This window comes from Cupressus sempervirens, chromosome 10 (genome assembly GCF_028749045.1).
Source record: "Cupressus sempervirens isolate cs-2001-9-10 chromosome 10, ASM2874904v1, whole genome shotgun sequence".
NCBI lineage: Eukaryota > Viridiplantae > Streptophyta > Pinopsida > Cupressales > Cupressaceae > Cupressus > Cupressus sempervirens.
This window is the reverse complement of record NC_143127.1, coordinates 303,520,028-303,530,361: the sequence shown is the minus strand read 5'-3', so window position 1 is coordinate 303,530,361 and position 10,334 is coordinate 303,520,028.

The following is a 10,334-nucleotide window of genomic DNA, read 5'->3' as shown; positions in this document are numbered from 1 at the left end:
ATCTATTATACTATAACACATAATTAGGCATACCTTTCAAATACCATAAATTCCTTTTACTATTGCATACTCTACCTCTTTTGGATTTTCCTAAAATCTTTCCATATTTTAACCACATTAGCTATATTAAATCTAGTGTGTGTCAAATATTGTGATTTGGTAGTCACAAATCTGTACTTTTTTTGTTCAATAGTAGGTGATTCATCTTTGCTAGATAACTTACATCTAGTTACAATAGGGGTTCCATTAGATTTACAACTTTCCAATCCAAATATTTTTTAAAAATATATAATATACTTAGTTTGTGATATAAAAATTCCATCATTATTCTATACAATCTGCAATCCCAAGAAGAATTTCATCTCTCCAATCATGCTTATCTCAAATTATTTCTTCATTTCTTCTTAAAATGCCTCACTTTCTTCATCATTTCCTCCAAAACTTATGTTATCCAAAAATACTTCAATAATCAGTACACCATTGTAATTCTTTCTCAAGGATAAATTACTATTAGCATTACCTTTCACAAATCCCAAACTTTGCAATTAATCATTTAATCTTGTAAACCAACCTCTAGTTTCTTGTTTCAATCCATAGAGTATCTTTCTTAATTTTCAAACCATGTCATCCTTATCCATCAAGGGAAAACCATCAAGTTGCTCAATGTATACCTCTTCTTCTAGTTCACCATTTAAAAAAGTTGATTTGACATCCATCTAATAAACCTTTAAGTTCTTATTTGCTACATATACCAAATGTTAGTTTGTGGTGACTAATCTGGGAAGTATTGTACATACTTCATAAATTCTTTGGGGTTGACATGTAATTATTAATCCATATAAAGAAGTTTAATACTTGTATAAAATGGCTTAGGGTTAGGATTGTTTCATAAGGTGATGTGAAAATTGGTTCTTGTGATAGTATTAAGCTGTAAGGGATTACAAATTCTAATTAGGTTGTAATAATTGGATTGTAAAAATATTGGACTTTCTATTTGGTGGACGTAGCCCAAGGTTTGGGTGAACCATGTTAAATCTTGGTGTCTTGTGTTTATATTTGCATGTAATTGATATTTCTGTCGGTAGTTTAATCCTAACAAGTGGTATCAAAGTGAAGTTTTTTCAATTATCCTCTACAGGAAAGTCTCATTATTGAGTGGAAGTTCAATAGTTCAGTGGGAGTGAAGGTAGAAAAGTGTAAGCTAATGGTTGACAAGTTTAATGGGTAGAACTTTTAGTTATGGAAGATGCAAATGGATGACAATCTTTATTAGAAGGATTTATGAAAGCCGTTGGAAGGAAAAACCAAGAATCAAGGATCTATGTCAAATGAAAAGAATGTGATATTTTAGATAGAAAGGCACTTGGAAGCATTTCATTATGTCTAGAACCATTGGTGGCATTTAATATTAGAAAATTAAAGACGATAGAAGAGTTGATGGAAACCCTAAAGAAATTGTATGAAAATCCCTCCGCTTCAACAAATGTATTTCTCATGAAGTGTTTATTTAATATGAAAATGGCAGAAGGTGGATCTATTGTGGATCATTTAAATTAGTTTAATATTGTTACTATTTAGTTATATTTTATGAGTATTAATTTTGATGAAGAAATTAGGGCTCTCTTGATTTTGTGCTCTTTACCTGAAAGCTGGAATGGCATGGTAATGGCTGTGACTAATTTTGTTTCTGGATCTAATACCCTAAAATATGATGATGTGATTGGTGTTATTTTGATGAGTGAGGAAACTCATAAGAAAACCTCAGGTCGATCTATGTTAGGAAGTGGTTTGAATGCTCAAAGTTGAGGTAGAATGACTGACAGAGGAAGTAATTCTAGAAATTTTGAGAAATCAAGAGAAAAGTCAAAGGGGAGGAGGTCTCAATCGAGAGGACCAAATGACTGCTGGTACTATAGTAAAACAAGGCATAAAAAAAAAAGATTGTGGACTTGAAAGAAAAATGAAGGAGATAAACTGAATGGAGACAAGGAAGAAAATGTGGTAAGTAAGAAATTTGAAGAGGATGCTTTGCTTCTATCGTTAGAAAGTGTTGATGATTCATGGGTTTTAGATTCTGGTGCTTCATTTCATGCTACACCTCATAAAGGTTATTTTATTGATTATGTCCAAGGGCATTTTGGACTTGTTTATTTGGGGGGTAATGAGCTTTGTCAGATTTTTGGAATGGGAAAATTTAAGATGAAGTTGCAAAATGGGAATCATTGGCTACTGCAAGAGGTAAGACATGTTACAAGGATAAGTAGGAATTTAATTTCAATAGGGCAACTAGGTGATGAAGGTTGTCTAGTCACTTTTAATGATAAAAATTGGAAGGTTTCAAAATGTTCCGTTGTACTAGAAAAAGGTGTCACAGTAGTCACCTTATATCTTTGTATAGGTCATATTGTTCCTTCTTCTTTAATTGTTTCAGAGAAAAATGAATGTTCAAGTACAGTTGTTGTAGTTGAGTAGGGAGAACAAATAGCAGCTGTAAATTCTAATATAGTGTTGTGGCACAAAAGACTTGGACACATTAGTGAGAAAGGTATGAAAGTACTCCATTCAAAGAAAGTTTTACCAGGTCTAAAATGTGTTAATATGGATTTCTATGAAAGTTGTGTGTATGGAAATAATAGAGAGTGAGTTTTTTGAAGACTAGGCAAGAAAATAAAAGCGAGAAATTAGAGCTTGTGCATACAAATCTATGGGGAACAACTCAGGTATCTTCCCTTGGAGGCTCTCATTATTATGTTATATTTATTGATGATGTAACTCAAAAAGTATGGATTTATTTCCTTAGACAAAAATTTGATGTATTTCATACTTTTAAGAAATGTGAATGCTTGGTTGAAAATGACACTAGTAAGAAATTAAAATGTCCCAAATCCGATAATGGTGGTGAATACTACGATTATGAATTTGAATATTATTGCTCCACTAATGGTATTTGTAGACAAAAAACTGTTCCAAGGACTCTACAGGAAAATGGAGTGGCTGAAATCATGAACAAGACTATAATGGAGTGTGCAAGGAGCATGAGGTTGCATGTTGAGTTGCCCTTGCACATGTGGGAAGAGGTTGTCATTACTATTATATATTTGATTAATAGAGGTCCCTCTACTCCTTTGTGCTATAGTATTCCAAAGGAAGCATGGCCTAGTAAGAAGATGAGTTATTCTTTTCTCAGAACCTTCGGTTGTGAAGCATTTTCTCATATAGATTCTAAAAATAGAACCAAGCTAGAAGTTAAGTCAAAAAAATGTGTATTTTTCATATATGGCATTAATGAATTTGGTTATAAGCTTTTGGATTTTGAATATCATAAAATTGTAAGAAGAAGGGATATCACATTCAATGAGAAAGTGTTGTACAAAAATCTGTTGCAACAACATGAGAAGAAAGAAGATGATTATGTAGTGTTGGATGATACTCCAAAAGATGATGTTCCAACCATTCCTCATGATGTGCAACAATTGCAAAAATTGCAACAATAAATACAACACACACCAGTGAATGTTAGATGGTCAACAAGAAAGTTTAGACCTCGAGAAATATTTTCTCCCTCTTTGTATTCTATTTTACTTACTGATTCTAGTGAACTTGAGTGTTATGATGAAGCTATGCAGGTGGATACTAAGATTTAGTGGGAGTTTGCAATGAAAGATGAAATGGACTCTTTGCTAAAAAATAAGACTTGGGATTTATGCAAGTTACCTGTAGGTAAAAAGGCTTTATAGAATAAGTGGGTTTACAAGTTGAAAGAAGAGGAAGGAGGTAAGAAAAGATTTAAAGCTAGGTTAGTTGTAAGAGGATTTGCATAGAAAAAGGACATTGATTTTGATGAGATATTTTCTCCTGTTGTTAAAATGATTTCTATTTGTACTGTTTTAAGTATTGTGGCTACTGAAGATTTGCATTTATAGCAGCTTGATGTTAAAAACAACTTTCCTTCATGCTGATTTGGATGAAGATATATATGGCTCAGCCACAAGGCTTTGTAGTCAAAGGTAAGGAGAACTTAGTGTGCAAATTGAAGAAAAGTTTATATGGCTTGAAGCAAGCACCTCGAAAATGGTATCTAAAATTTGATAGTTTTATGCATGAGCATGGATACAATAGGTCTCATTTAGATCATTATGTTTATTTTAAGAGGTTGGATGATGACATCTACATTATTTTATGTTTATATGTTGATGATATGCTTGTAGTTGGGTCTAATGTGATCACATTAAGAGGCTGAAATGCCAGTTAGCACATGCATTTTCTATGAAGCATTTGGGGACAAAAAAAAAATCCTTGGTATGAAGATTTGTAGAGATAGGAAGAACAAGCAATTACCGCTATCTTAGGCTGATTATATTGAGAAGGTGTTGCGATGTTTCTCTATGGAGAATGCTAAAGCTATTAGCACACCTTTACCTGGTCATTTGAAGTTAACTAAGGAGATGTGTCCCAAGACACAATAAAAGGAGGATAAGATGTCCAAGGTACCCTATGCTTCAGCTGTAGGAAGCTTGATGTATGCTATGATATGTACACGGCTAGATATTACACATGCAGTGGGAGTCATTAGCAGGTATATGAGTCATCAAAGAATTGAGCATTGGAATGCAGTGAAATGGATTCTCAGATATTTGAGAGGAACATCAAATAAGTGTTTACAATTTGGGAGCTCTACTATTGATCTATAGGGCTATGTTGACTCATATTTGGTAGGGGATATTGATACTAGGCAGAGTACTATAGGTTATGTCTTTACTATTGGTGGGGCAGTCGTGAGCTAGGTTTCTAGGTTACAGAAGGTTAATGCTTTATCCACTATAGAGGCAGAGTATGTTGATGCTATAGAGGCAACCAAGGAGATGATATGGCTTCAGTTCTTCTTAGAAGAATTGGGACATCCTCAGAAGGATAATTATTTGTTTACAAATAGTTAAAGTGTCATTCATCTTGTGAAGAATTCAGCTCTGCATTCAAAGACAAAGTAGATATAGTTGTGGTACCATTTCATTCAGTTAGCTTTAGAGGATGGACAATTAAAGATGGACAAGATACATAGAGATGAAAATCCAGTGGATATGTTTACCAAGGTAGTGACAAGGGAGAAGCTGAATTCCTCTTCAGCTTCAGTTGGTCTTCTAGACTGAACATGACTAAAAGAATAGTAGAGTCCAGGGTGGTTTGATCTAGTGGGAGCCTCATGGAGTAGCAGCATAGCTACAAGATCAATCTCCAAGTGGGAGATTGTTAGATTGTGGTGACTGATCATAAAAGTACTATACATACTTCATAAATTCTTTGGGGCTCAAGAAAAAAATTTTGGGCCCTATTTTATCAGGATTTGAGCTGACATGTAATTATTAATTATAACCCTAAAGCGGTAAAAATACTTGTATAAAATAGCTTAGGGTGAGGGATTTTTTCATAGTTGTGATGCAAAAATTGGTTCTTGCAGTGGTATTGAGCTATAAGGGATTATTGATTGTAATCAAGTTGTAATTACTAGATCGTAATAATATTAGACTTTCTATTTGGTGGACATAGCGCAGAGATTGGGTGAACCATGTTAAAATATTAGTGTCTTGTGTTTTTTCCTGTGTGATCTATTATTTTTTGATATTGGTTATATTTGCATGTAATTGATATTTCTGTCTGTGGTTTAATCCTAATTAGGTAAAAGCACAAAACTATATCACCCTTTGGGGTATTTGGGAGGGTTTAGATTGTAAACCTTTTGGCCAAAAGGGTCTTAGCCATAACACCTCTTTCCGTATGTATGTAGCGCTTTCCTCCACCTACATGGCCACTAGGGTTATGGCCAAAACCCTTTCGATTGAAAGGGTTATGTTTGAAACCATCTTGATATCATAAATATGTGAAAATTAATTTTGGAGAGTCATTTGGAATATTGCGAATTTTGAATTTTGAGGAGTGGATTAGGGTGTTTTAGCCATAAGGGGCAGGTGGTTTTTTTGTTTTTTGTTTTGTGTTTTGTGAAGTTTATTTTTAGTTATTACATGTTAGTATTAGTTAAATTAATTGTATTCTAAGTGTTTTAGTAATTAAATTAATTATATTTTAATTGTTTTATTAATTAAATTAATTATATTTTAAGTGTTTTTAAGATCATATGTTACATAAAGAACTATATAGTATTTTTTAATTAAATATCTATTTAATCATTAATGTAGATTTACATCAAACATAAAAAATTCAAGTTGAGACCTAGATAACTAAAGTAATTATATTTGAGAAAACATTAACATAGTACAAACCTATATAGATAACTAATATGTAACTTGACACATTAGGTAGAACTAAACTATAATAAGTTCTAGTTGTTCAAACTTGAAAACTTAAAATTTAAAATTTAACCAATTTCAAACTTAGAAAATTTGGAAACTATAATAACATGCATGTACATGAAACTTCAAAAACTTGTTAAGACCTCAAGATAACTAAAAATTAGTTACATTTTAGAAAACAATTACATAGTAAACCTATGTACTAAATAACATGTGCATATTTTTGGTTCAAATACATGAGCTAGATACATCAAGTTGACATATATTTAACATGTGTGTTAAATTAAAATGATCTACATTTTTTAGTTACATTCAACTTTGTACACACACACACACACATACATGTTTTAAATTAAATTTTAACTTTTAGTTTTATATGTACTTACAAATACCTTAACTCTACATTTATAGATAGAGATATTCTTTGCATATCATAATGGCATCTAGTAATGGTGGTGCACCTATGTCCTTAGGGGAGGCTAGTGTTCAGGGAGAAGGCAATAGTGTTGAGTCAAGCACAACACGTAGACCAATATCATCCTTTGAGGAGAGACAATATTTATTTAGAGATATAGTTGCTAGGATATATCATGCTATAGAGTTTCTTGATTCTACACTTTTGGCTTCTACCACTCTCCCTAATAGGGAGAAGATTGTTTCTATGAGAGATGAGTTATGCCATATGATTCAAATGATAGAGACATACAACCCATATGATGATATCAATATTGAGACTTTTTACTCTTCACTTTCTCATAGTGTCATTGGCACTATGAAGTATAGATAGATTGATAGAGAGGTCTCCATCATTATGGTGAAGAGTACATTTCCCTTTTATACAGATAGGTCTAGGGTTAGAGGTTATTCAACTACAAAGTGTACAAATCAGCTTGTTGCACTATTTATATATCCTCGCTAGTTAGCGACACATCACAAGTGGCCACAGAAAGATGAGTTTCCTCTTTATTTCTACAAATAATTGTTTGTAGAATTTCATTTACATCATGATGTAGATTATACAAATTTTTGAGGCCATGCTAGATAGGGCCTCGGTAGATTATCAGAGAGATTTAGACCTGTGGAGACCCCTGCACCCATTAATAAATAGGCAATGGTGGGTTCGAACCTTTTGGTCATGTCGAGAGCTCTATAGATGGCTACTACAGGTATGACTATTCTAGATGATACAGTCAGGAGTCAGATCTATTATAGCATTGCCACAATTGCTATGCAGATATAGGAATGTCTTTAGATCAATGTGGCATATATATGTTACGATCTCATGGTACCATTTTTATAGGTATATCCTCTAGCATAGGAGTTGATGATGTGTATGAGATAGTAGATATACCATCTCCACTAGAGGTTTGTGTTATATTAGATGTGGATGCATTGCATTATATGACATCGTATTTAGCATCTGATCTTCTTGGTTCATATCAGGCATTATCGACAGTCATAGGGATTCCTCTTAGTGAAATTGGTGGACACATCAACCATATTCTCTCAGACACATCATGATCATAGGGTTCACACAGACAGTGGGATATCCCTAACCTTGTACAACACCTGCTCCTACACAGGGCCCTACAACACCTACCCCCAAACCTACTAAGAATCCTATAACACCTACTCCTACATAGGGCCCTATAGAACCCACACCCCACCTACTACAACACCTCCCATACTTAGGCCCCCACAATATGATAGTTTCTATTTACCACTATGCTTTCTGATGAGATGGTGAACTTGGACCAGGCTACTTTATCACTACAGGATTTGGATATCAGATAGATCTGTATAGCATTACATGATGCTACAATAAATATAAATTTATATGTTTAAATTTATTTGTTACTATAATTTACACAAGTATAAGTTTAGCAAACTTGAGCTTTTATACATGTACTTAGAGACATACATATATTCAAGTGATTCAATTTAACTTGTGTATATACATGTGTTCTATAGGGTCTTAGTGATAGCATGTTGCATTTTGGAGATCTTCATACCCTAACAGATCCTACATGACATGAGTTATGGGTATGTTAAATTTTTTAATATATATTTGATATCTATATATACATATGATATAATACATGCACATACATAATTTTATAATAACAAATTTCTTTCATATGACACAAGGTACAGACCTAGATTGTAGAGCCTTTCAAGGTCATGGGTTAGGAGGGGGATGTGTTCAATCTTATTTTACATGTCTATTTCATTGATGTTGGGACATTTTATCTATCTATCTATCTATCTATCTATCTATCTATCTATCTCTCTCTTTGTGTGTGTGTGTGTGTGTGTGTGTGTGTGTGTGTGTGTGTGTGTGATTTTAGTTAACAAGACATGTTATTTCAAATAATTTTATATGGATACATGTTATTTCAGATACATTTGATAGATGGTTTTTTTAGAGAGATTTGATGTGGTATTTTGGAGATATTTTATATGTTATTTTGGATACATTTTACATGGGTACATTATTTCATAGATGTATTATTTTGTAGATGTACATATTATGTTCATGACTTATGTTCATGCTGAATGTATGTATGTTTTCAATATTCATATTTTTATTTCATAGATCATGTTTTATTTTTTTACATGTGTTACAACATTTAATCAATAAATTTAATACATATTTAAGAACATAAAGAGTACTAGTAAAGAATATATGTGTTACAACATTTAATCAAAAAATTTATTACATATTTAAGAACATAAAGAGTACTAGTAAAGAATACATGTTTACAACATTTAATCAATAAATTTAATACATATTTAAGAACATAAAGAGTATTGGTAAAGAATACATGTGCTACAACTTTTAATCAATAAATTTAATATATATTTAAGAACATAAAGAGTACTAGTAAAGAATACATGTGTTACAATATTTAATCACTAAATTTAATAGATATAAGAACACAAAGAATACATATGAACATAAAAAATGTAATACGTGCTATAGAGTCTAATAAAAGTGTATTTAATTAGTAAAGGGATTTTCATAATCAAATGTCTTAAGGGATTGTCTTAAGGGGAGGTCCTAAGGGGAAGTCTTAAGGGGAGGTCATAAGGAGACCTTCTTGAATGGGATGTCTTAAGGGGAAGTCTTTTGGGGAGGTCATAAGGGGAAGTCTTAAGGGGAGGTCATAAGGGGAAGTCATAAGGGGAACTCCTAGAATGGGATGTCTTAAGGGGAAGTCTTATGAGGAGGTCATAAAGGGAAGTCCTAATGGGATGTCTCAAGGGATTGTCTTAAGGGGAAGTCTTAAGGGGAGGTTCTAAGGAGAAGTCCTAATGGAATGTCTTAAGGGGTTGTCTTCAGGGGAAGTCTTAAGGGGAGGTCCTAAGGAGAAGTCCTAATGGGATATCTTAAGGGGTTGTCTTAAGGGCAGGTCCTAAGGGAAAGTCCTAATGGAATGTCTTAAGGGGAGGTCCTAAGGGGAAGTCCTAATGGGATGTCTTAAGGGGAGGTCGTAAGGGGAAATCCTAATGGGATGTCTTAAGGGGTTGTCTTAAAGGGAGGTCCTAAGGGGAAGTCCTAATGGGATGTCTTAAGGGGTTTTCTTAAGGAGAAGTCCTAAGGGGAAGTCCTAATGGGATGTACACACACACACATACACACACACACACACACACACACACACACACACACACACACACACACACACACACACACACACACACACACACACACACACACATACACACACACACACACATCAAACCATGCACAAAATATAAATAACAATACATGTCCATAATTTCTACCATATATCCAAGATCCATGATCAAATGTATATAAATTTATACAATATATATCCAAAATGATGTGCATGTAGTAAATATGAAAGTATGAGAGTTGTATATAGAAAATAAGTACAAATAGCTTTGAACTAGAGCTCCACAAACATTGTATTGTTAGGATCCTCTCCATTGTTAATTATCTCTAGAATATTTTCATGTTCTTCAATAGGCAATTTCCACTTTAGATTTCCATGACGTCCTCTT